This window comes from Cynocephalus volans, chromosome 4 (genome assembly GCF_027409185.1).
Source record: "Cynocephalus volans isolate mCynVol1 chromosome 4, mCynVol1.pri, whole genome shotgun sequence".
Classification (NCBI taxonomy): domain Eukaryota; kingdom Metazoa; phylum Chordata; class Mammalia; order Dermoptera; family Cynocephalidae; genus Cynocephalus; species Cynocephalus volans.
The window spans coordinates 35,202,308-35,225,711 of record NC_084463.1 but is presented as its reverse complement, the minus strand read 5'-3'; the positions used below and the strand labels follow the sequence as shown (position 1 = coordinate 35,225,711).

General features: G+C 38.2%; 1 pseudogene; it reads right to left on the bottom strand.

Moving 5' to 3' along the window:
* Nucleotides 1–21,225: 21,225 nt before the first annotated feature.
* Nucleotides 21,226–22,437, bottom strand: LOC134375967 (ADP-ribosylation factor-like protein 2-binding protein; annotated as a pseudogene).
* Between the last annotated feature and the right edge of the window lie 967 nt (nt 22,438–23,404).

Genomic DNA, 23,404 nt, shown 5'->3' with positions numbered 1-23,404 from the left:
TGAGATTTTCATTCATTTTTATTTAGACATTCTAATAGGTGTGCGGTGGGATTTGATTGTGGTTTCAGTTTGCCTGACAGTGCTGAGCATCCTGTCATGGGTTTATGTAAAAATTCCATTTTATTTGTACTTGTTTTTGTGGGGTTCAGTGTGCTGTTTCCATACATGTATAAGCTGCAGAATGAGTCACTTCGGGTAGATAGCAGTTTTGTACCCATTAGTCTACACCTCCTCCTCCCCACCTCCCTCCCCTCCCAGCCTCTGGTAAACATTACTCTACTTCTATGAGAACCACTTTTTTATTTCTCTTTGCTTACCCATATGGCTGAGACTGATACAGGAGTTGCTCAGTTACCTGGGCTTGGGTTTCAGGACATACCTCTGGGTTTCCTGCCACTCCTGAGGTCTCAGGCCCCCTCCTCTGACTTCTTCCCTGGGGGAAAGTTACTGTTGCCAGTTAGACCTGTTTTCAGCACCAACACACGGAAAATGTGACCACAAGGGACTGGCTTTTGCAATCCAGTGGCTGGGGGTGCTCAATAGAGAGCACAGAACATTCTTGCATATATGCCCGATGTATATAACCAGGAACTAAACCTGAACTGAATATTCATTAGAGAAACTCTAAAAGCCAAATCCCAGTGAAGGCAGGGCCATTGCTCACTTTCCTGCAGGCAGTCCGCACTTGGCTGGCTGAGGTTTGCATTATGTTACTTTGTATCGAACTTACTTTCAGCAAGCTGCTGCTCACTCTCTTGAGCCAGCTTGCACTCTGTGCTGACCTTTAAGCACATTTTTGTTGTTGTTTAGTTTAGTTGTTTAGACTTGATGTCTGCCCTGAACTTTTGTGTTAGACTTGGTGTGGGCCCTGCTCTGTCTCTGGAGCATGCCGCACTGTCTCTGTGGCATCTGCATTTCTTATCTGTTATATTAAACCTGTTTTCACTTTTCACTGTGACTCTGCCCTTAAATTCACTCCTGTGGTGGAGTCAAGAACCTGGTAAGAGAACTGGGTGGGTTGAGGCCAACATCAGGCCCCCCGGAACCTACCTTCAACATAACTATTGGGAGTATAATTTTTAAAAATTATCTTCTTAACTCAATTTTACTATTTAATTTAAACTTAGCAATTATTGCTTAATCAACACCTGTAGTGGATTGATCGATGGCACCCAAAAAGATATGTCCATGTTCCAATCCTCAGAACCTCTGAATATGACCTTGTTTGGAAAAAGTCTTTGCAGATGCAATTAAGTTAAGGATCTTGAGGTTGGACCATCCTAATTATGTGGGCAGGCCTTAAATCCAATGGCAAGTGGCCCTAGAAGAGATGGAAACGGAGAAGACGCAGACACAAAGAGAAGGCCACATGGCGACAGAGGCAGAGACTGGAGCACAGCCCCAGGCCAAGCAACACCTGGAGCCCCTGGAAGTTGGAAGAGACAAGGAAGGGTTTTCTCCTAGAGCCGTCAGAGGGAGCTCATACCTGTCAACATCATGATTTTGTATTTTTTAAAAATATATATATTTATTATTAAGGCACAATTGATTGTCCATATCTGTGGGGGACAGCATTGAATATCAATAGTGTGTGCAATATGTGGTGATTCAATCAGGGTAATTAGTATACTCTCCATTATACAATGGAATCTATTTCGTGGCCCTTTACCAATTCCTCCCTTCCCTCCTCTGGTAACCTCAGTTCTGTTTTCTTCACTTAAAAGTTCAATGTATTATTGTGATCAAGGTGTCTTTCTGGGAAATGTCGCTTCTGGCTGAGGGGCCGGGCAGTCGCTGAGGCAGGTGCGCACAGCGGGCAGGCCCGGAGAGGGTGGGTCTGCCCAGCTGCCGCCCTGATGGAGCAGAGGGAGGTCCCCGCCTGAAGCAGCAGCGGCGGCAGCAGCGGTGGCGGCGGCGGCGGCAGCAGCAGGTCCCCGCCCCAAGCTGCAGCAGCAGCAGCAGCAGCAGCAGCAGCAGCAGCAGCAGCAGCAGCAGCAGCAGCAGCAGCAGCAGCAGCAGCCCCAAGCAGCAGCAGCAGCAGCAGCAGCCCCAAGCAGCAGCAGCAGCAGCAGCAGCAGCAGCAGCAGCAGCAGCAGCAGCAGCAGCAGCAGCAGCAGCAGCAGCAGCAGCAGCAGCAGCAGCAGCAGCAGCAGCAGCAGCAGCAGCAGCCGCCGCCCCAGGCAGCAGCAGCAGCAGCAGCCGCCGCCCCAGGCAGCAGCAGCAGCAGCAGCAGCAGCCCCAAGCAGCCGCCGCCCCAAAGCAGCAGCAGCAGCAGCCCCAAGCAGCCCCAAGCAGCCTCAAGCAGCAGCAGCCCCAAGCAGCAGCAGCCCTAAGCTCCGGGACCCCAGCTGCCGCCCTGAAGGAGCAGAGGGAGGTCCCCGCCCCAAGCAGCAGCAGCAGCCGCCCCAAGCAGCAGCAGCAGCAGCCGCCCCAAGCAGCAGCAGCAGCAGCAGCAGCAGCAGCCGCCCCAAGCAGCAGCAGCAGCAGCAGCAGCAGCAGCCGCCCCAAGCAGCAGCAGCAGCAGCAGCAGCAGCAGCCGCCCCAAGCAGCAGCAGCAGCAGCAGCAGCAGCAGCCGCCCCAAGCAGCAGCAGCAGCAGCCGCCCCAAGCAGCCGCCGCCGCCGCCGCCGCCGCCCCAAGCAGCAGCAGCAGCAGCAGCAGCCGCCCCAAGCCGCCCCCGCCGCCGCCGCCGCCGCCGCCCCAAGCCGCCGCCGCCCCAAGCCGCCGCCGCCGCCGCCGCCGCATGTCTGTGTCTTAGGAAGCCTTTGAAATGACTGTAGCTCCAACCACTGTCCACCCGCAACCATGGCAGAAACCCAAAGAGAACTACTTGCTAGTTTTTGGTTGATAAATTGCTTGGTCGGAATAGTTATTGGTTTTGTTTTATTTTGTTTGGCAGTTCATCTTTTTTTTTTTCTTTTTTAAAACTTTTAATTGAGAAATACTGTACATACAGGAAAGTGCACCAATCCTAAGTATACAGTTCAGTAAATTATCCGAAGTGAACACACATACCTACCACCATCCAGTTCAAGAAGCAGGAAATTACTAGTAAGGCAGGTGCTTCCCACGTGCCCCTCTTTTCTCCTTTGCTGAGGTTGTCCCTATGCTGACATCTAATACCATAGATTAATTTTGCCATATTGCTGTGTGCGACAATAGTCTATATTTTGTCACTGGGTACTATTCAGTTGTATATGTGGGTTATTTCTTATTTTGATTATTTTCACTGTTAGTGTTCTCGTACCTGTTTGTTGGTGTATCTGTACACACATCTGTGTGTGTGTGTAGAACTGCTGGGTCACAGGGTATGCATATGTTTAGAAGATAATGCCAAACAGTTTTCCAAAGAGGAGGCTCTGGCAATTGCATTCCTGCCAGGCGTGAATGAGAGTTCCAGTTATTTCACACGGCTGTTAATGTCAGTCTTTAAAATAAATTTTAGTCGTCTTGGTGGAGAGTGGTTTTAGTTTGCATTTCCTTGAGGTTGAGAACTTTTCTTTTCTTTTTTTATTTTATTTTATTTATTTATTTATTTAATTTATTTATTATTTTTTTAATCTATAAGGAAAAGAGGTTTATTTGTTTTTTTTTTTAAAGGAAAATCTTTTTATTTTGTTTTTTTTGTGTTTTTTTTTTAAATTTTATTTTGTCGATATACATTGTAGCTGATTATTGCTCCCCATCACCAAAACCTCCCTCCCTTCTCCCTCCCCCCTCCCCCCCAACAATGTCCTTTCTGTTTGCTTGTTGTATCAACTTCAAATAATTGTGGTTGTTATATCTTCTCCCCCCCCCCGTTTGTGTGTGTGTGTGTATGTGTGTGTGTGAATTTATATATTAATTTTTAGCTCCCTCCAATAAGTGAGAACATGTGGTATTTCTCTTTCTGTGCCTGACTTGTTTCACTTAATATAATTCTCTCAAGGTCCATCCATGTTGTTGCAAATGGCAGTATTTCATTCGTTTTTATAGCTGAGTAGTATTCCATTGTGTAGATGTACTTTTCATATGTTTATTGGCCATCTTGAAATCCCTATTTTGTGTATGCGTACATACAGGTAAATTTAAGCCATTGTTCATTTTTCTGTAGGATTTTCTGTCTTTTTAAAAAATATATTAATTTTAGGATTTTAAAAAATGTATTCTGAATTGCTGCCCTTTATTTGCTATATATGTTGAAAATATTTTTTCCACTATGTGGCTTGCCTTTTGATTCTTTTCATGGTATCTTGATGGACATTACATCAATGTATCCATCTTTTCCTTTACACAGTACTTTTTGTGTTCAGTTTAAGAAATCTTTCCTTACTCTGAAATTAAAGGATATGGTCCTATTACATATTCTAGAAGTTTTATTGTTTAACCATTTACATTCACCTCTAAAATCTACCTGGAATCAATTTTATTTCATGTCATGAGGTAGAAGTCAAATTTCATTTTCTTCATGTGATTTTCCGGTTAACCTAGCACGGCTTATGAAAAAGACTGTCCTTTCCCCAGTGCTATGCAGTGCTACCTCTTTCAGAATTTAAATGCCTGAAGATGAGTGTGTCTGTTTCTGGATTCTCTATTCTCTACCATTGTTTTGTTAATATGCCCTTGCAACAATACCACACTATCTTAAACATTATAGTTTTATGGGTTGAAACTTACTTTATGGCCTTGCTGTGGCGCGCTTTGGTAAATGTTTCATGTATATTTGGAAAATAACTGTGTACACTTCATGTGTTGGGTGTGTTATCTTGTATATGCCAATTGGTTCAGTATTCAGATCTTCACATCCTCAAAAACTATTATTTTTTTCACTGCTTGTTGTCTTAATTACTGATAAAAATATCCCTTTGTGATTGTGTAGTTGCCCATTTCTCCTTTTAGTTCTGTCAGGTTTTGATTTACATATTTTGAGATTATGTTATTAGGTGCCTAAAATTTAGAGTGATTTTCTTCTTCCTGGTGAAATTGATCCATTTGTCATAACGAAGTTTTGTCTCTTATTAATATGGCTACACCAGCGTTATTTCAATTGGTTTTCATATGGTATTTCTTGACCTGTCCTTTTACTTTCAACGTTTCCATGTCTTATATTTATTGCAAGTGTGACTCTTGAAAGCAGCATGTAGTTAGGTTTTGTTTATCTATCCAGTCTGCCAATCTTTGACTTTTAATAGGAGTACTTAGTCCTTTTACATTTCATGTAATTACTGATATATTTGTGTTTATAGCAACCATCTTAATATTTACTATTTTTCTCTCTTTTTTCTATTTTTAAATATTCTTAATAAAGGAGAAAAATTCAAACAACCTAGGACATGTATTTAACAAGAGGGTCTCATCCTCCAAGGTTTTGATATAATTAAGGTTTTGCTATATATATCTTCCTATTGAGTTTTCAAGAAAGAAAAGTACACACATAAACATATACAAACTATATGTATAAATTTTACTTTGAATAGAATCATATGTAGCAAATTCTGAGTCGATTTCTAGCCAAGGGAAAACCCAACTGAAGTGGAATGATAAGGAAAGCTGCCAGTCACAAAAGGTTCAAAGCTTGATCGAAGTTTCAGGTAGTGAACTTAGTCCCTATGAGACCAGGGAGTTTGTGTGCTCCTGAGTCCCTTACAGTCCCTGTAATCAGTAGCCAGCCCTGATACATGGCTGGCATAGATTGTAGGATTTAGGGTTTCTACTCATAAAGTGGAAAAGTTAGTGATGCCAGTGGTATCAATCTGTTCTCCAGAGGAAAAAAAAAACAATAAGAACTATAGCTATGGCTCTAGATGATTTATTTTAAGGAATTGGCTCACACACAACTGTGGTGGCTGGCAAGTCTGAACTATGCAGGGTAGGCCAACAGGCTGAAAATTCAAGCAGAAGTTGATACTGCAGTCTTGAGGCAGAATTTCTTCTTTTCCAGGAGACCTCAGTTTTTTCTCTTAGAGCCTTCAACTGATTAGATGAGGCCCACTCACATTACTGTGGATAATTGTAAACTGTAGGTGTTAACACTATCTACAAGATATTTTCAAAGCAATGCCTACATTAATTAGTGTTTGATTAAATAACTGGGTACAATAGCCAAGCCAAGTTGACACATAAAACTAATCATCAGACCATCTGTAGCATCAAATAGCTTATAGGGGAAGCAGCAAAGTCACAGAGAGATGTTTTTAATAGTTTTAATAGCAGTACTGCCTGTGAGGTAACAGAAATGGCCACTCTTGGTGAGATAGCAAAATCCGGGAAAGACGCCCTGAGGCAGCCACTTCAGGTCAGGCATTGTAGGGGGTTTGTGTAGTTTCAACAGGAAGAATTCACGTGCACATTAATTCCTTATTCTTCATGAGTTTTCCATTTCGTCCTCTAAATATAAAAGGGAAGAATGAAAGAGAAGCAGTTAGAAGTGTTGCCACTTCGGAGACGTTGCCAAGTACAACACAAATGGCCATCACGAAGTTAAAAGGAAGTGTTAGCCTGTCTCTATTGTGCTTCTCTTACACTGACGATATCTATTTCTTTTTCTACCTATCTGTTAATCTCTCTTTCTTTCTTTCAATATGTATATGATTTGCTTTTTCTCCCTTGACCTTTCTTTTATATTTCATTTATTCCTTTCCTCAGCTGTCCTAAAAGAAATTTTAAAAGTCACTTTTGTTTCAGTTTGTATAAATGAGACCAATGACTGTTCATTTTTAACTTCCTGGAAAACAGGCAGTTTTATTTCTATTAACTGTATTCTATAACCATCACTGTATGCACTCATACATATAAATTCAGTTCCAAATCCTGCAGAGATTCTGGTGGGCCCCCTGCCTTTGACAGCCACATACTAATGGAATTGGGAACGCACTGTCCTCTGCAGCAGCAATGAGAATGGTACACACCCTTGTATCATGAAATATGCAACCAGAGTGGCATTGTGTTTTAAAAAACTTTCTAGATGAGAGAGGAAACGGCTGCAGCCTGCTGAGCTCAAGCAGCTGCTGCTTGATGTCTTCCACTGTGAGAGCAACTTTCTGACAGGATCTCAGGCTCAACTCTGAGGTCGGAACAGGATTAGGACAGGAACCCACCTTGCACTGACAGCTGCTCTGTTAGTCAGTGTGCTGACTTCAGCTCAAAGGCTTCTAAAGTATGTTTAATTAGGGCTGATCCCGTGGCTAGTGTGGCGCTGGGAGTGCCGAGGCCTTGGGTTCGGATCCTATATAGGGATGGCCGGTGAACTCACTGGCTGAGCGCGGTGCGGATGACACCAAGCCGAGGGTTACAATCCCCTTACCGGTCACAAAAAAAAAAAAAAAAGAAAAGAAAAAAAGAATGTTTAATTAATTTGCTCACCACCAAAAGTTATCCCTAAAAAAGCTATAATCATGTACTTGAACTGGTTTTGTTTTTTGCAAAAGAATATGATTTTTCCCAATGTCAAATGAAATTTTTGTCTTTGGCCTGTTCTTGGATGCTTTACCTAACACAAATGTATTACATTGTAAATGTTACTATCCATTCTTCTCTTTATTATTATCCAGGAATAGGTGGTTTGCTTTGCAGAAATGTGCAACTCTCAAGAAAGGCCCAGTCGGCATGTATTTTTTTTTTTTCTTGTTTTCTTTTTTTGTGACTGGTATGGGGATCACAACCCTAGGCTTGGTGTCGCTCACATCGTGCTCAGCCAGTGAGCGCACCGGCCATCCCTATATAGGATCCGAACCCGCGGTGGGAACGCTGCTCTCTCCCGAGTGAGCCACGGGGTCGGCCCCCAGTCTGCATATTTAACAGCTGGTTTCCTGTAGCAGAGTAGCTACCCATGGGAAATAAGGAACTCTGGTGAGGGTGCAGGACTCTTCCCTGTGATGAGCAGGTAGGAAGGGCTTGATGCAAGGAGGTAGGAAAGGCTTGACTAGTGAGAACAGGGAGACATCTGCTGGTGTGCTTTCTATGATGGTTCTTTTGCCCCGTGGAGATGAGGTTCCAACCCATTTGGGAGACATAGATCTTGACACTGAATGCTCTCACAGGAAGAACTTTTCTAACTCTATGCAGGAACTATTTAATGTCATTGTCTTGCCAAATAGAGTGAAGTGACATTTTTAGTCCCAGTATAAATATGTTCATTCTTACTCTCCATTTATTTGGTATGCAGCTCAGTGATCATGAACTTGATTTTGGATGGCTAGGGTAGGAGGAGAGAGAAACCACTAGAAACTTAGTTTTGTTTCTTATATTCCATGTTAAATCCATCATGATAATACATCTCAATATATAAGAATAAAATTGTTTCCATCTATCCGTGATCAAGGAAATCAATGAAAATATTCTGACAAATTTTGGTATGAATCTTGCCCTGATGTGTCCTAAGGTACATTATATATAATGAATTAACTTCTTGTCCTTGGGAGAATTGATATGTCATTAAAATCATTTTCTGTGGGGCTTAATTCTCTGATTGAACCCCAATTGAGAAAGGCCATTACAGGGTGCACTGAAGACTGAAGGTTGTGTTACTGTTTATGCCAAAGTACTTAAAAATAAAGATCACCACCACCACCAAAAAAAAAAAAAAAAAAAGAAAAAGAAAAAAAATTAGCTAAGCAAATGTAATACTGATAATACAAGAGAAAATTCTTGACCTGAGGGGAGTATTTTATTTTACTAGTTTAATAATTTAGAAAATTCCCTGCAAACAAAATCCAGAGGTTTGGGAGTAAGGAAGGGTTTTTGGTTTGTTTGGGGGCTTCTTGTCTTTATTTTTGTATTTTCATATGTTTTTCTGAATATGACCTGAAACATAGTTTAATGATTTTTCTAACTAACAGATAAAGCTACACAGAAATTATTCATGATGTACTTGTGCTAGGTAAGGAAATAGTCTTTGTTTATAATAATGAAAACCTTTTTAGTTGTTCTCTTGGAGTGGAGGAAAAGGATACAAAAGATTAAATGCAGAAACACTATTCAAATTTGGTGATCACATGCAATGTTTTATTTTTAGCTGGTGATCCCTTTAAGCATGCTTCCGCTGATCCTGTCGTAGAAACTCGGTGTTTATTGACAAATCATTTTCCATCAACAAACTGACATCTAAAAAAAGTTGTTTTTCTGTCATGTGAATAAGGCAATTATTTTGAACCCATGTAGATACCTAGAAATATAATGTGCTTATTAATTATACTATATAATATATCATTATAGGGGATATCTGGGAAGGTAGAATGCAAACTCTTGTGGTGTGATTGAACCCTGAAAGCAAAAACAGGGCTTTAAATTTTTGCTTAATGAGAATAATCCTGTCACCACCATTATATTTTATTAAATACTAGGTTCCACTCAGAAGCTGATTAGCTTTAAAAGCAGAAGAACTGTGAAGGAGACTGAGCTGTATGTACCACTTTACACTGAATCATTAATGTAAATTTTTTTCCTCCATTAATAATTGTCAAACATGAGGAAAAACATCTCATCCCACTTGATTTCCCACTCTCTACTACCTCATAATGATAGCAGAAGTAAATGTCAGGAATCAACACCAAAGGTGTCACAAGAAAAGAGAGCTACAGGCCAATATACTTTGTGAACATGGATGCAAAAGTCCTTAGCGAAATGATAGCAATCCCCAACATATATTTTTTAATGGGTAATACATCATGACCAAAGTGGAGTATATTCTGGAAATGTAAGTTTGGTTTAACATATGAAAAACATTAATATAATTCATTATATTATTAGAATAAAGGAGAAAATTCATATGATCAGAAAAGCAGAAAAACCATTTGACAAAATTCAAAACCCATTCATGATAAACATTTCAACAAACTAGGAATAGAATCAATTTCTTCAGACTGATTAAGGTCCTTTATACAAAACTTACAACTAACATCAAACTCAATGGTGAAAAGCTTGATACTTTCTAAGATCAGAAAAAAGATCTGGATGTCCGTTTTCACTTTTTATTCAATATCATATTGAAGGTCCTAGCTACAGATGTAAGACAAGAAAAAGGAAAGGTATACAGGGCCGGACCGTGGCTCACTCGGGAGCGCAGCGGTGCTGGGAGCGACGAGGCCGCGCAGGTTCGTTTCCTGGATAGGGATGGCCGGTGCGCTCACTGGCTGAGCGAGGTGCGGGCGACACCACCCCTTACCGGTCACGAAAAAGAAAAAAGAAAAAGGTATACAGATTGGAAAGGAAGAAGTGAAACAAAGAGTCTTTGTTTGCAGAGGACATGATCAGGTATGTAGAAAATCCGAAGGAATATGCAAGATTTATTAGAGTTAGAAGTGAATTTAGCAGAGTTTTAGGATGCAAGATCTTATAAAAAAAGAATGTATATCTATATTCTAATAATAAACAATTGGAAAATGAAATTTTAAAAACTTTATAAATAGCAGAAAATAATTAATAGTATATTTTAAATCCTTAGGAATATATTTCATGAAAGATGCATAAGACATCTACACTGAAAACTAGAAAAACTTATAAAAGGAAATTAAGAAAAGCTAAAAAATGGAGAGATACTGTGTTCATGGATTGGAAGGAGTCAATACTGTTAAGATGTTAGTTCTCCTCATATTGATCCATAGATTCAAATGCAATCTTAATCAAAATCCTAGTAGATTTTTTTTTGAAGAAATTGGCAAGTTGATTCTAAAAGTTAAATGAAAAGGCAAAAGACCTGAAATAGCCCAAACAGTATTTTTTCTTACCAGATTTCAAAACTTATTGTAAAGCTATAGTAATCAACAGTTTGTATTGACATAGGGAAATACATATAAATCAGATCTTACACTTAGGAGTATTTTATGTTTATTCCAATCTATATCTTATTGTTATTGTTAGTAGCGTCTTTTCTTCTACTGTGCCTTTCTAATTTTTTTGGCACATATGAAGACTGCTTGATTTTTGTATGTTAATTTTCTATTCAGTCACCTTACTAAATTTATGGCTTGTAATACTTATTACTTTGATTATTTGGGATTTTCCTAGGAAACAATTATCCTCTATAAACAGTGAAAAACATATCCACTTTTCAATTTTTGTTCTTCTTATTTCTTATGTTTTCTAAATCTATTGGCTACATGGTACTTCTTGTTATTGAAGTACAAAAGTACCAAGATACTGACCTTCTGTTTTGTCTTCTTACTTAAGCCAAGTTTTTAATACTCAAGGAACATTCTGAAATTTTAAATTGAAAGGGTGCCTTTACAAAAAGAGCTTGTTATTTTAGTTTATAAAGTCATTATTTTGTAGATCTATAAGTAGTGACTTGATGTGTTTTTCTTACTGTAAAAGGTAACTGTAGGAAATTCAGAAATTACACAAGAGTAAAAAAAAAGAAAATTTCTCCTACCACTCAGAGATGACCATTGGAAATATAATGAATGGTGTGTTGCATTCTAGAGATTTGTTTCTCAAGTAGGAAATCTTGAACAGAGATGTGTTTTAATATATAGTGGGTGATGTTATTAATAGCTAGCTCTAATTTTGGCAAATTGGTTCTCTTTCTGTAAGATTTGGGACCTCAGAGTGAACATTAAAGTGATTTCAGTTAAATAAATCAGACCCTTAGCTAGGAGGATTGTTTGCACTTTCTTTAGTACAAACAATTAGTACATACAAGGATAGAGCATATGTTTCAAGATCTATTTCTTCTTTACCTCAAGCATACACATATTAAAATAGTGATTCAAGGATGGTGCAGTGTAGTATATCAAAATCTCACTACCATTATGGAATTTTCTGAGTGTTATTGGGGTTTTTTGCCTACTACCTAGTATTCCTATATTGCTTGAGTGTTCAGCTGCAGTGAGATATATGGCAAACCAATTAATTCATACTTGAAAGCATTCTTCAGTTGGAGATCTATATATCAGAGATTTGTAGGTTTGTATTTTAAAACAATTTGCCCTTTAGAGCTTAGTGTTTAAAAGAGTCACTTTCACTAAATTAAAAAATACATATAACAGTATGTTTTTCATTACCTCAACTTTTATTACAGTGAAATTTATTTTTGATATTTTAATTTCAGAAAATTTATTTAGGGAGCAGTGTATTATAATGAAATATGTGTGTTTTGGAGCCAGACAAACCAGGGTTCAAACCTGGCTTTGCCACTTCCCAAATTGTTTTGGTAAAATGATTTAACTTCTTTGAGGTTGTTTAGTTCTTCTGTCAAATGGGCTTGATAGATCTTGCTCTTCCAAGGCACTACTAACATTTCTTGAGTTTCTACAGTATGCCAGGCAATTTTCTACATGTTTTAAGTAGATTTAACTGAGATGTAAGGGAATATAATAATATGGTTAGATCCCAGTAGGTAAGCATTTATGTAGATTATTCAAGTAGAAGATACAGTTGATGATTTTCAGATGGATGCTTTTCAAGGGGTGAAATGAGCCTGGAAGAGAGGTAACATTACTGCCATAGCAAAGGTATGACATTTTGATGATTTAACTTTGGGCAGTGGCATTGTGGATATAAAGGAAGGAAGGGCTTCATGAAATATTTAGAAAATAGCAATCAATGGAGTTGTTTTAAATGGATAACTAGGGTCAAGGAGAATTTTTTGATTTCCATCTTAACTTTGGAGAAGCAAAATTTGGTCTTGAGAGTGTGTTAGACCTTTTTGGATTGGTCCGTGACAGAAATTAGATTTAGTAGTTTTAAGATTTCTTATCAGTCTCTTTCACTTTCATTGTAAAATGGGGCTTTACAGTATGTACCTTATAGGGTTGTTGTAAGGACTAAATGAGTTAATATTTAGAATACGTAGTAAATGCCCAGTAAATGTTAGTTATTTTCTTCAGATTTGCACAGGATTACAAGTAGGGATTTGCTAACCCTTTTACTCTCACACCTTTTTAGACCATACATATCTTCCTATATAGTTTTGAAAATTTCGAAGTTATTCACTATTTTAACAATTAATGAGGTTTTATATCTATCCAGATAATCATGAAAGTAAAGGAGAAAAGCTTTGGGGATATAAATGTGCACTGAGTTGAAGCCTTGACATAAAAGAAATTTTTATGATCTAGAGATAACTGGGGTAGCCACAGCCCACAGTTTATTACTTTTAGGAGCATGCCACAAAGAAAGTATAAACTGCAGTAAGAATAAAGCATTCCATAAAATGTCAGAGGATGGCCAACATTGTTCAATCTTTCTTAATAAAATCTCTTTTCAATTGTAAAAGCTATGGGAAATAGTCTAGACTTTTTAAAAAATTTAAGAAAAATTTTTTTAAATCAAAGAAATGGAAATCAATAGGTTTAAAAAAGAATTGAAGCCCCCTTTGGTAGAGTTGAGTAAAGCTAACGAAAATCAATCTCAGGATTTAAATGGCTTCACACTATTTCTCGCTCATATAACACTGCCATGCAACTGTTCTTGGTTGATGGCTGACACTCCATGTGGCGATACAAAGACCCAGACTCCTTTCATTTTATGGCTCCACCATCTTCACGTGGTTTCCAGGGCCAAAGTGTTCACATATATGAAGATACTGGAAATGGGAAGGGAGACTGTAGAAGACATTCCCAGTGCTCAAGTTCCTTGGAGTCTTCATGTGACATGCCTCATTGCTGATCATATTCTATTGGTGGGAGAAGTCACTTGACCCCACCTACATGTAAGCATTCTGGGAAGTATAATCCTTGGCCACCTCCCAACAGCTGTGAAGAGGGCACACGGATCTTTGGGGAACCACCAGTTTTCCCTGGTGTATCTACTTTGCTTAACTCCCCAGTACCATTTACTTTTCTCTCAGAGGCAACTACCATTTTGAATGTAGAGTATATACTTCAGTTCAAGTTTTTATGATTTTACGATATGTGTATATAGCTATAAAGAATATATATTGCTTTGTGTGTGTATTTTATTTAGAACATTTATTTTTAAATGTTCTAATTTATACCATTTTGTAACATTTTTACTCAACATTGTGTTTTTGAAATCTGTCCAAGTATCTACATGGAGATCTAGTTAACTCATTTTAACTGTTATATAGGATTCTACTTTAAGTACACCAATTTTTGTTTTTACTTTTCCCTATTGATGAACCTTTTGGTAGTTTCTAGTTTTTAATTATTATGAACATTATGAACACTAGCATTCTATACATGGCTCCAGGGACAAATGCATTTGTTTTCCTATATAATCTGGGAGCTTCCTTGTTGGGTTGAAGAGTACGTGTACATTTTCTATTTTATTAGATACTACCAACTTGCTCTCTGAATTATTCCATTTTATGCTCAAGGTTTATAACAATTCCCATTTTCTCGCATATTTTCTCACAAACCAAATTTGGGGATTTTTTTAGACTATATTTTATTTTGATGGGCTAATAAATAAGATACTTTAATTTGCTTTTTCTTAATCACTGTAAAGTGATATTGAATATCTTTTCATATGTCTATTGGCCACTTAGTGTCCCTCTCACATGAATTGATTGTTCATATTTTTTGTCCATTTTTCTATTTGATTGTTTATCTTTTTCTTATTAATTTATAATTATATATTCTGGATATTAATTCTTTGATATATGTGTCCCATATTACCTCTTTTCAGACTGTCTCATGTTTTACATTTTTCATGGTGACATTGTCATGCAAGGATTTAAAATATGATGCAGTCAAGTGTGCCCATCTTTTCCTTTATGAATTGCTATGGTAATTTAAAACATGGCCCCCAAGTTCTTTGACATTTTCCCCATTAAGGGTTTTGTATCTCTTCTTGAATCTGGACTGTTTGAGTTCTTGAACAGTAGAATATAGCAGAGGTGGTATTGTGCCAGTTTGGGGGGCCCCGGCTTTAAGAAACTTGCAGCTTCCACTTCCTGTCTCTTGAAATGCTTTTGGAATATAATCACCATCCTTGTGAGGAATCCCAACCTGCCTTGTACTGCAAACAGGTCCATGAGGACAGCAACTAACAGCCAGTACGAACTTGCCATCTGTGTGGGTGAGCCATCTTGGAAATGGATCTTCCAGCCCCCATCAAGCCACTCCAGCCGACATGGTGTGGAGAAGAGAGCAGCTGTCCCTTCTTAGCCGTGCCCAAATTTCAGATTTTTGAGCAAAATAAATGATTGTTGTTGTTTAAAGCACTGAATTTTAGGATGATTTGTTATGCAGGTGGAATAGTTGTACTTTGAGGTCAAAAAGATATTTCCCCTACTTTTGCACAGTATATTCAAAGCTTGATTTTTCTTACTAAGTTTCTGTAATATATCTGCCACATTTTGTTTTTATTGTGCTAAAATACATACAACATAAAATTTACCATTTTCACCAGTTTAAAGTATATAATTCAGTGGCATTTAGTACATTCACAGTGTTTTGCAACCATCACTGCTGTTCAGTTTCAGAACATTTTCATCATCTGAAAAGGAAACCTGGTACCCATTATACAGCTTATTTTTACCCACAGGTTGATATGGGGATCTAATCTCTTTTTTCCAGATGTAAAGCCAGTTTTCCCAGTATGATTTATTGAATAGCCTATCATTTTTCCCACAAATTTAAAATGTTACCTCTATCATGTACCAAGTTCCCTATATATTCTTCAGTTTGTTGCAGGGCTGTTTTTTCTCCTCAGTTCTCTTGCCCAGGGATTTTAGAAGGCAAATTTTTATCTACAAATATATTGCCTTGTGGTTAGGCTTCTTGCCAGCATCCCTTTAGTGTGTAGTTATATATGTATATTTTTCCCTGATAAACTATAACAGATCTCTGAATGGGCTTGCATGTGACTAGGTTGTTAGGACTTTACAAAATTACATAACTGCTTTATTGAAACTTACTATGTTTTATATGATTTGTTGTAAATTCATATGTTCCTATGCAGGTCATTCTAACTTGATACTACTTTCAAATGCCTCTTGATAGTAACAGTCATATGTTGAGTTTGAAATTTTCTGTTTGGCAAGACTGTAGCTTTAAGTAGCATTATTCTTATGTGTTCAATACATATCTTACTGCTATTCCACACTGAGATAAGCCAGTGTGGTCATGCCCTACTCTTAGGCTCTTTTTGGAGGATAAATAGTAGCCTGCAAAGAAATTTGAAGTAGGTAAGGACTAGCCACTTCTGACAACCTCATTGTTAGGTTCTAATGAAAGCAAATCTCTGACCAAATTCTGTTGCACATATAGACACACACATATAGAAATTTACTAATTAAATATTAACAGGCAGGCATCGACAGTTCTTGGAACCTGAGGAAACCCCGTTGCTTACTCCACAGAGAGGCTCTGACCAACACCTTGCAGAAAAAGGGGTCACTTAAGGGAGAATTCTCCTTCCTTTATATCCAGCAACAGGCAAACCGAATCCTCCACATTTCACAAATGGTAGTGGAATATTCAATTTAAAGGAAAGCATAATCCATAAGGGAAAAGCATCTATGCTCTAGTTGATTCTTAGGCTCTATTTATGAAAGGATGGGCCAAGTCTTTAAAATACTGTTTTAGCCAGCCCTTATTTCTTAAATGCTTTTTATTTCACAAATGGACCCCATACTTAATATTTATCATGCTTTTTGCACCAGTGAAAATTTTTCTGACGTTCAGTATGCTGATGGCAAAGGGTCAATTGTTCATTGAAATACAGCTAGTAGAGGTACTTATAGTGGCCACCTATGGAATATGAATTTTTATTATGACTAGAGTCGACTATCCCCTGAATTGCATATTTGTCACTTTAGGCCATATCACACTATTCCACTGTATATTATATTTTTTAGTATTTCAGAGCAAACTGAAGACATCATGATCAAGTATAGTCAATATTCTTTGATTAAAGTAAAAACAGTTCCTAGAGGAAAAATATAAATATCAGTTCTGCTTGTAAATTCTATTTAGACTCTTAATCCATATTGAATATATGCAGAGAGGGACGTTTTATTGAAACAGAAACACTCTTTCTTGCAAATGTTAGTTCTCATCAAATTATCATCTTTCAAATTCAGGTGTATTCTGATGTGATTCTCAGATTATTTTGAAGCATCGTGAGTATTCTAACGTTAGAAAATCAATTGCCATTTGTGACTCTCAAATTTTTGGACATAAATCTTCAGGATTCTGTATTATGTAATTTATTAAAATTAAAGTACAAATTAGGATTGTCTATATAATGGTGAGGTTTTGCTTCTGTGCAGGGAAAGCTGAGGAATTTCAAATTAAAAGTATCAAAAACAGTGTAATAGCCCGTGATGAAAGCAACTTGGTCATATGTGTTATTAATAGAAATTAATCATATTTATTGTTTCCTTCATCTCTTGTAGCTATTGTCACTTAGCAGACTCTGTAGCAGTATGACAGGCAAGCAGCTGCCTTCACAGCCATTTCCACCACTAAAGATTTTTCTAGGCTTTTAGCACTCTTCTTTCATCTGCAAGGACAGGCAACGCAGCTGTCTTTATGTATTGGTGTAGGGTTCGCATGGTTTGCTAAGGCAGCTGCTACACTGACTTCATAGCTGGAGGAATAGTGCTTGGTATTAACAACAAAATTTAACGAAAGTATGAAAAGGACGGGGGGGGGTCTTTTAATCTTAGAGATGGCCACTTGGAGTGAAATAAGATTATTGATTTCTCCTGAAAATGTAGTTAATTAATGGGAGGATATTGAAATAGTTTTGATTGTATTTGCTGCTAGCCTTTTTTTTTTTAAAGATGAGTAGTAAGGGGATCTTAACCTTTGACTTGGTGTTGTCAGCACCATGCCTACCCAGTGAGCTAACCGGCCATCCCTATATGGGATCCGAACCCCTGGCCTTGATGTTATCAACACCACACTCTCCCAAGTGAGCCACGGGCCGGCCCCACTGCTAGCCTTTTTTGTTTTTCCCCTTTAAAGAATCTTTTAGAATCTCTCCTTCCTGCATGATTTAGGACAGGGACATACAACTGTGAGTTGTTTGTTTCTTACTTTTATTCAAAAGTGGGCCCTGTATTCAAAATTTCTTTTATCTGTAGACAGCTTATGATTTTTTTTTCTTATACAGTACTAGCTGTAGTTGTAATAGCCTATTAGATAATTTAAACATATTTAACCTTTTTTAGTATTTTAAAATAAATCTCAGGACCAGTTTAATTAACTTTAAATGATAAAAGTGCACAAGTACTGGTCTAGCATTGCCCAGAGATCAGTTTTGATCAAATAAATGAAAACACTGATATTCTTGAGAACTGTTGGGTAAATTCACACTGACTCCATAACAACTCTGACTCCAGACTTCTAGAACAAGTATTCTCAGCTTTATTTATAGAAATTTCATGAAAGAATCTTGTGTTATGGAAGCAGATGGATACAAACATTGCCTGCAGTTGGATCATTTAGCCAGGTGTTTGGGGATAATTCTGAGATTTTGAGACTTGTCTTCAAAATCCCAGAGGTGTCATGCCTTCACTTTGAGCAGAGTCAGTTCTTGAAACTGAACCCTCTTGAGGTAGCCATAAAGCATTCATGAATTGTTCATGAAACTGTGCCTTGATTTTCACAATTTGTGCTTCTTCCACAGGTATCATTCCCTTAAATGCAGCCTGGATTGGCAGTGGAGAGTTATTGCGATCTCTGTTGCCATCTATTAATCCCCTTTTTCTTGGACTAAAATAGTGTTCCTGAACCTACTTGAGCAAATCAGAAATGTTCTCATTTTTACCCTGATGTTTTCAGTTCACTGTGCTTAGATGCGTTATTCCTCAGTAAGAAAGTCTGCATGCCACTAGGGGTTGTAAATTGAGTCTCAGATCCCTAGGTGCTTTATCTGACTTAGCTTTTTTAACAACTTTAACAAATTTTCTTGCCATCTGACCACAATAAAATAAGTTAAATATACTTAGTGTGCTTTACCTTCTTTCACAGCAACTGTTCACAGTAGTTAGCATGAGCATAAACATGAAAAACATATTTCAACTTAATCCCTTTCTCCCTAATTTACAATATTCAAGTCACAGATTTTTATAATGGATAATGCAATGGAAGATATACATATCTACCATCTCCTTAGATCTGAATAAATTGTTGAAACATTTTCTCTCTCTTTTTTTTTTTTTTTTGTCTTTTTCGTGACCGGTACTCAGCCAGTGAGTGCACCGGCCATTCCTATGTAGGATCCGAACCCGCGGTGGGAATGTCGCCGCACTCCCAGCGCCGCACTCTCCCGAGTGCGCCACGGGCTCGGCCCAGAAACATTTTCTCTTTCATTGCAGCTGACTTATCTTTGCCAGTGAGCTTAACTTTTCAGCATTTAAAACCCAACTTCTCAAATTCATTTCCAGCTCATTAGTTCACGCTAGTTAATTTAACTAAACATAATAATAATAATGACTGAGTCTAAAATTTTGGGAGAAGTGTATTTCATTATAAGCACAATGTTGATTTAGTAGAACTAAGGGAAGGAGATTTGACTAGGTGACTTCTCAGAGACCCCAAGAATTCAGTTTTTATACTATATTTACTGTTTTGTTCTGCAGATGTCTTTCTTATCAATAATTACTTAAGTGGGAGAAGTGAGCTAAAGATGTCTCTGGCTTTAAGATTATACAGACACAAAATGTTACATATAGAGAATAATAGAGGATACAGAGAATAATAATAGATCTTGACGCTGTTTGCCCCATTTTTCTTCAATTAGTGATCTGGAAGAATAGAGGGAAATTGAGCAATGAATGGATGAAGATGTTATACCACCACATTTGAATCAAGGAAGGGCTGGAGGATTTGAGGATTTGCATATATTTTTCAAAATGATTAAATTTTTAAAGTAACTACCAAAGATTCTATGTCTCACGTTTTCTTTCTTTCTTGATGGTTCTTGCAAAACACCTCAAATTTTACTCATGGTACAAAAGTATTTAGTAAGCAACACATCCCTGAGAAAAACACGTAGCTTATAGCTCATCTTTAAAACCAGAATACCCAAGTGAAAAGTCAGTACAGATTCTTATTTTTACTTAAAAAAAAAAAAACTCAAAGGCGCACAGTGGGAATTGAACTACTATGTTTTCTTCTTTCTAGACATGTGAAATACATGTTTTCTGCTAATCTACCAAATGTACTAAACCAAAGCAGATGACAGTAAAGTTGTTTGCTACCTCCTACTATGCTGAGCTAGGCCAGAGGCACACCATCTTGGCAGAAGAGATTTTGACAGGAAGAGGAAATTGCAGAGTCCCTACCTACCCCGTCAGAAAACCTAACAAACTGGTTTATACAGAAAGAATTTTAAGCAAACATGCACAAACGCACCTAACATGCTTTAAGAACAGGATACCTTTAGTCTGTATCTAGCACACAGCATACATTTACTGGTGCCCGGAAAAATGGGAACACCAACATAGAAAGCATTTTTGCCTCCACATCACTAACAAAAAAGCACACAGCATATAATACTTTGATCTTTAAGTGGGTAATCACGGAAGTTCCAAGATCATATCTACTAGCTTAGCCTGAGTATTCATCTATAAAAAATATTTTTTTCAAGAATAATGCTTAAAAGAGACTTACAGAAACAGTGGGACAAAATCAGGACCAGCAAAAGACAGTGATACAAGGACTGCAAATGAAAGACTAGGAGTTGATTTGCAATGTAGCTTTTTTAGGTAAAGGACATCTATCTCAGTTGATTCCTACAGCTCAGACAATCTGTGATCATAGGAGATTCAGAAATCTCAAGATGGGCAGCTAGCCTTAGTAACACTCTACATAAATATTCCCAAACAGTCGAAAATCCCACTGAGGCTGAACGACTCAAACTCTGACCCATGTAAAAAAGAAACAAACTGTGAATAGATTAAAAAGATTCACGCAAAGCCTGCTGGGGCAAAGAGGGTTGTGATGGTGGGTTATGCCACACTGTTGACACACCAACACGGATGCTGGGGTAAGGGGACCAGGTGGAATGCATGACATGGACTTGCTCCAGAGGAGGCTGACTCAGAAGCACCTGAGAGAGGTGTCTACTTGGGGAGGGGAGGAGTACTAGGATTACTGAGCACTTGGGAACGACTTCTAGGGTTTCTAAATATAAGAAGGTGTTTCAGGAGAAACAGTCCAAGAGGGTCAGGCCATTTTGTTTTGACCCATCAATACTTAACATGAATGAGGAGTTGGAGATCAGAGTCAGTCTTTTCAATATGTATTCTGTCATCTTTAGCTGAGGGCTCTCCCAGCCTACTGGGCCAGTGACATCCACAATGAGCCCATTCCTTGCCTGTGGGTAGGATCTAGTGCCACAGACTGTTCTGGGAAGGTGGCATAGAAAATGATTTGCACAGTGAGGTCACCACTAAACCGCTGCTTAAGTCCAATCCCCGGACTTTTTCTTTTTCTGCTCTGTAGTCCAGAAACATTTCTTTAAAAGCCAGAAAATCTGTAAATATGAGCAAGATGTCATATATATCACTAGCTGCTTCATCTTTATGGTGCTGTAATGTTGTTGTGAAAGCTGCCATGTTAAATCTGGGAATCCTCTCCCCGAGCTGTCCTTCGATATACTTTTCTACGAAAGAAATATATTCATTAAAAATGGGTGTGTAGGTGAGTTTATTCTTTTCTGTGTCTTCAAACTCTCAGTAGTACATGTCCATGAAATTTCACTGTAATACTGGAACTTGTCATCCATGATGATGTCCTCCAATATCCAAGCACAGCATCAAATTCTGCATCAGAGGCAGAGGAGGTGGCTGGCAAATTAGTGTTGGCTCTTCACTGGGAGCTCAGCTGTGGATACTGGGAAGAGGACTAGGGGGTCTCAGTTCATTTCCATGTAGGTCTTCCCGGGGATGCTTGGGTTTTCTCACACCATGGCGGCTGGATCCAACAGCAAAGATCTCACCTTTTCTTAAAGACAAATTTTTTCTAGGGTTGGGACTAGAGTCCCATTAATCTGACTTAAAATTTCAATTTTATTTTTAAGCATAGGCTAATATCTGATTCTTCTGTTGGTGGGAAAAGGGGATTACATGTATTAAAAAGTGATGGCTTCCTTTCAGATATTTCAATACCTAGGTCCAAGAAATAATGAAATAAAAATGAGTGTTGTGCTTCATTGCTTTTTCATGTGTGAGAAAACTCTTTAAACAATTATTTCTACACCAAGGGTACTATAGATTGCTTGTACTGTCAATACTTTTCTCTATTTCTTTTGTCCAATAGAATACACCTCCTTGTCCCTTCTTTTGAGAGCTGTGGTAGAATTTCACCGCCATTTAAAATGTAGATGATTTATTGTTTGGAAAAGTTGGCTTTGAAAAAAAGTAGTTTAAATCTAAGTGAATTATCACCTACGTTGTGTGTGTACCTAGACCAGCAACCGGATACTGTGGGAAAGTTACAAGCCACATTTGGAGATGATGAAAAAAGACTCTGCTGTAGAATTTCTTTTGCTGTGCAATAAAGGCAGAACTTCTTAATCGCTTGTCTATTGTTCTTTCCATATTTGGAGCCTGCACACCTTTCTGTTAGGCTGATGTCAAAAGCAAAATTGATAAGAGAAACTTTTAAAAACCATTTCTTCTCATTAGCTATCACCATACTCTTATTTTCTAGAGGGGTATAGGAGTTCATTTTACTAGCAAATGCATTATGAAAAATGTTCAATTAATTTTAAACCAAAGGACCAGATTATATATACAACAATACCTCATTTATTTAGAATAAGACTCCTGTAGTGACAGTTCTCCAAAACAGAGCAGAGAACCTGAGAATAATGTGGAGTTCTAAAAACAATGATCTTAAAACCTCTAGTATCGTCTTACCAGAGATTTTTGCTCAATATGCAAATCATTAATCTCACCCCAAATGTAAAGAATCAGAATATCTAGGGACGAGGCCCAAAAATCAGCCTTCAGCACATCCCCCAACTACTTCAAATGCTTACTAAATGAGGAAGCATTGCTTCTGGCCCTCATGAAGAGCTTCATCAACGCTTATTGATACAGGTTTCTTACTAAGATTATTTGATTTCCCAGCTAAGAGACTAGAAGTGGTGTACTTCTACAAAACATACAGGAAATTGAGGCAAGTACCAGGATAGCTGGAGGAGCAATGATAACATTGTGGAAAGAGATGAGAAATCTAACAGGTGCTTTTACTTTCCTTAAAGGAAATTTCCATATTGTACTATTTAATGCATTTTGTGACTGGTAAGGGGATCGTAACCCTTGGTTTGGTGTCGCCCGCACCGTGCTCAGGCCATCCCTATATAGGATCCGAACCTGTGGCCTTGGCGCTCCCGGTGATGATGCGCTCCCAGCGCCGCACTCACCCGAGTGAGCCACAGCGTCGGCCCATAACAGATTTTCTTAATGATAATTGAGACTAGGCCAATTTGTTTGGGTTTGCATTTTTTTTTTCTATTAAAACATGGCTTCTGCAATAAATTGTAAAATGCTGTTATGTTCA